At 37.8% G+C, this 4670-nt stretch overlaps 1 pseudogene across 1 annotated transcript; it reads right to left on the bottom strand.

Annotated features, from left to right (window-relative positions):
- Window positions 1–707: 707 nt before the first annotated feature.
- LOC125402616 (immunoglobulin heavy variable 3-23 pseudogene) lies at window positions 708–1334 on the bottom strand (annotated as a pseudogene). Its single transcript, XR_015739304.1, has 2 exons — window positions 1188–1334; window positions 708–1087 (listed from the first exon to the last, which is right to left on the bottom strand). The product of XR_015739304.1 is annotated as an immunoglobulin heavy variable 3-23 pseudogene (transcript).
- Between the last annotated feature and the right edge of the window lie 3336 nt (window positions 1335–4670).

Below are 4670 nucleotides of genomic sequence, written 5' to 3'. Positions count from 1 at the left end.
TTTCTGTCTTTCTATACCAACTCTGCTTCTTTTTCTGCTTATCAAGAAGCAAGATTGCAGAGTCACTTAATCTCGTGTAATTCTCTGAGGAAGTCCCCAGTTTTATAATGTCTTAGTAGGACCACATTACCATTTCCACAGCACAGACATCCCTTTTCATCCATTCCCATAATATGGTCTCATTCTTTTCTTTGGTAAATGGCACTCATACCATTAGTTACAGGCAACTCATTCTTTTGGGTTTAAGATCCATTTCTGTGGTTATTAAAAATGTCAGCTTTATGCATCCTCCTCTGTCCACTTTCACTGGTCAAGGTGAATGATCCCAAACAGGATGGAGGGCAGAACACTGTGTGCTCATGAGGACATCACCTCTCAACTCTGGGTTCCCAAAGCTATCTGTTAACCTTCTGACTCAGAAGAAAGATTGAGAGAGAAAGAGGGGAGTGATAGAGACTGTGACATAGACAAAGATAGGAAGACAGAGAGAGATAAAAGGAAACAAGGAGAAACTATAATAAATAAACACACAAAACACAACTGCAACCAGAAATTTAAATAATAATTTGGACATTCAAGGATCAATATACACTATACCTGCAGAGAAAATCTCTAAGTGTGATATGGAGAGACAGTGCAGACAAAGAAGTCCAGTCTTCCATGCTTCTCTGAGCAGGATCTTCTGTGACTAAGATCTCTAAGTGCTCTCAGCGCCCCCTGCTGGTTCTCTGTTTCCCACATATGTGTTTTTGTCTGAGCTCACAGTAGCATTCACTCACTGTGTCTCTTGCACAGTAATACATGGCTGTGTCCTCAGATTTCAGACTGGTCATTTCCAGGTACAGAGTGTTCTTGGCATTGTCTCTGGAGATTGTGAACCGGCCCTTCACAGCGTCGGTATAGTAGGTGCTACCACCACTACTAATGGCTGCGACCCACTCCAGCCCCTTCCCTGGAGCCTGGCGGACCCAGTGCATTGCAAAACTACTAAAGGTGAATCCAGAGGCTGCACAGGAGAGTTTCAGGGACTTTCCAGGCTGCACCAAGCCTCCGCCAGTCTCCAATAATTGCACCTCACACTGGACACCTGTAAACACAAAGAATTAATTTTAGAAAACTGACACAGAAGACATTTTTTCTCTTTCTCATGTCCACACAACACATAGCATCTCATCTTTATGAATTACCTTTTATAATAAGGACAAAGGAAATCAATATGAGCTCTAAATTCATGGTGAGTGTCCTGTGTTCAATGCTGAACCCTGACTGGGAGGACTTGGAAATCCAGGGCTTGTCTCCTGTGCCAAAGATGCAGGGTTAGGGCAGGGCTGGATTTTATGGGCACAAAGATGACTTATTTGCATATCTTCCTGACGTAACAGGCTCTGTAGTTTGACCTGTGCATAAGGCATTACTCAGCTCAGATATAAGACATCATACACACTGAAGACAGTTACAGAAACTGAAGCATTAATGTAGCGCTGTGTACACATTTTTCTTGTTAGGAATTCACTACATTGTATTTAGTTCCCTTTTCACCATATGCATGAAAAATGTTGTGTTTCCACACTGTCATGACTCTTTAGGATCAATGTGAAATTTAAAAACTCCATGCACAATGTAAGCAATGTATAATAATATCTTGATCGGCGATTGAAATGAACATTATAATATGATAAATTTATCCTAAAATTGTATCAACATACAAAAATGTCTTAAGCAGAAGTAGAGCCATGCATGCATACAATATGACAAAACAAATTTGCCTAGATATACAAATATTACAGATGAAAATAGGAACATATTTAATATAATTTAAGTTTGTATCAATATACAAGAATCTATACCAATGTAATTTGCCTATAAATAATAGATTTTAAGTATTAACTCTATTACTCACTATTATTATTAGTGTGAGTAATCTCACACTAATCTATTATCCCATTTAATTTCTCCCCTTTTTTTTTCAAATAGATCCCTTAGCCTACAGAATGTTTTTCCCAACCCCAAATCCTATTCTATTTATAATCAACTGCTAAATGATGTCCCTAACCATGAGAACAAACTTTGTTGGGAAAGGGGATGTTTTCTTCTAGAATTACTTCCAGCTGTCATGGAGGTGATGTTTTTTCTATAGGACCTTGTGAAAGTAAAATGATAAATAAGTTCCAAGATTACTGTCTGATATAATTCCAAATAATCTCCGAGTTTTCAGTAGGGTTTTTCTGAGGTTCCTATTTGAAGTTCTGGGCAGAACATTTTAAAAAACTCAAAACAGGTCTTATAGTAGTACTATCAGCATCTTGACCTCATTAACCAGGTGGAGTTGTGTGGCCCCATTTTCTTCCAGAAAAATTCAAAGATTATTGCAAGAAAATTCATTGCTCATTGTGGAAAATTTAAACAATAGACATATACAGACATATATATTCAAAGACAGAGACAAAAATAGGTTTGAAGAAAGGTAAAACTTTTTCTAAACTCTTTCTTCTTTCTGTTGCTTACCAGATGGTTCTTGACATGAAACAGAAACTCTTAATTTTTATTTTATTAACTTGCTTGGACTTAGAGAAGAACAGAACCATTGTCCATCTCCAAAACCAGCTCACTCACTCACTCACTCTATCTATCTATCTATCTATCTATCTATCTATCTATCTATCTATCTATAAATGTAAGCGTTTTGATTATTTGTCCTTACATGTCATATTCCTTTTTCTCAGTGATCCTTATTGGATAGTTATTTTTCCTTCTGTCAGCATCCAAACATCCAGGGTCTCTTGAATTTTTGAAGATATGTATTTTCCTGTAAAGACAAGAGCAGAATCCTTCCCCAAACCTTATAAAGTTTTCTTACCACCTGTATGATTGTCACCCCTGTGGATGAGCTGCCATTTCTCTCTCTCAAGAGGTTTCTCTTTTTTAAACTGAATCTTTATTAACTTTTATGGTATACACAGTTTTTCTTCTCCTGTGGAAACAAGAGCAAAACCCCTTCCCCAACACAGAACATCACCTGGTTTCCATTGTGATGTCAACACATCCTAGAAATACACTGGCTGTTTTAAATCAGAAGACTTTCTTATTAACCAACATGTCTCTGCTGCTGTTGTTCTTTTCTCATTAGCATTAAGAAAATTCAATATAAATATAGCATTATGCAATCTATTCCTGGGGGGTATTTTCCATCTTTTCTGTTTGTTTAACATATCTTTTATAGTTCGATTTAATTTTTCTACAACTGCCTGAACTAGGATAATATTGTGTATTATACCTGTAATATGCTTTTATTATAATAAGCAAAATGGTTTCATTTTCTTAGAGACATATTCTGGACCATTATCTGTCTTTATTTGTGCAGGTATATTCATGTTGGCCATAACCTTTTAATAAATTGATGGAGGAAGGTTATCTGTCTATTGTGTTACTTCCATTGGTTAATAAAGCAACTGCCTTGGCTTGATGGGTCAGAATTTAGATAGGCGGAGTGAACAGAAGAGAATGCTGGGAAGAAGGGAAGTGAGGCAGATGCCATGACTCTCCTCTTCAAGACAGCTGCAGGTTAAAATCCTACTGGTAAGCCACCACCTCGTGGTGCTACACAGATTATTAGAAATGGGTTAATCAAGATGTAAGAGTTAGCCAATTAGAGGCTGAAACTAATGGACCAAGCAGTGTTTAAAGGAATACAGTTTCCGTGTAATTATTTCGGATAAAGCTAGCTGGGAGCCAGATGGCGGGACACAGCCCGCTGCTCCTTTTACAGAGTGGTGCCCAACATGGTAACTAAATCCACTTAAAAACCTGAGAAGGCATAAAGAAGGGGGGAAAGAGAGTTTAGCACAACTTTGGGCACCAGATGATGCTGCAGGGCGATCGGTAATGAGAAGTCCTCAGACTATCTTACAAAAGATACAGCTTTAATAAAACAGAAGGAAAAAATTACACAGAATCCTATCCGTCTGGAATGCTGGATCCAGGCCAAGTCGAGAGGGAGAGAGAGGGTGGGGGCTTTCACCTGCCTGGTTTATAGGTAAACTTTTGCCTCAGGGCAACACGGCCCATGAAGAGGATTTGATTGGTTGAACTCCCCTATCAATATATGTGTGATTACTGAATCAATCTTTTCTGATCTCAAAGCAGTGGCCCATTGAAAACCTGAATAAATATCAATGGTATGGTGTACATATTTTAATTTTCCAAATTCTGCAATGTGGAACACATCCATCCCTTTGAGGACCCTTTGTGTTAGTCTCTGCAGGTAAAGGTGCTGGGTCATAGAGAGATCAAGTAGGACATCTCTTTATAATCTCCTTAGCTTGTTGCCATGTAATAGAAAACTCTTTCTTTAAACCTTTGCTATTGACATGATGTTTCTTATGGAATTCTGAGGTCTTCAACACACTTCCTATCAATAATCGATCAATTTTTTCACTACTTTGTGCTAGGGAACCTGGCAGACCTGAATGAGAGTGGTTGTGTGTTATATATATGGGACAAAGTCTATTCCTGATTATATCTTGAACCTGTGTGAATAATGAAACCAATTCTGTGTCATTTGGTATAAATTCAGTTGTTTCAATATACAAAACTACTCTTACTGCATATTGTGAATCTGTAACTATATTAAGTGGTTTTAATATACTCTAGCACCATGAGAATTGCATATA

This window comes from Myodes glareolus, chromosome 11 (assembly GCF_982192425.1).
Source record: "Myodes glareolus chromosome 11, mMyoGla1.1, whole genome shotgun sequence".
In the NCBI taxonomy this organism is placed as follows: domain Eukaryota; kingdom Metazoa; phylum Chordata; class Mammalia; order Rodentia; family Cricetidae; genus Myodes; species Myodes glareolus.
The sequence above is the reverse complement of the archived record's forward strand: the minus strand, read 5'-3'. Positions and strand labels throughout refer to the sequence as shown.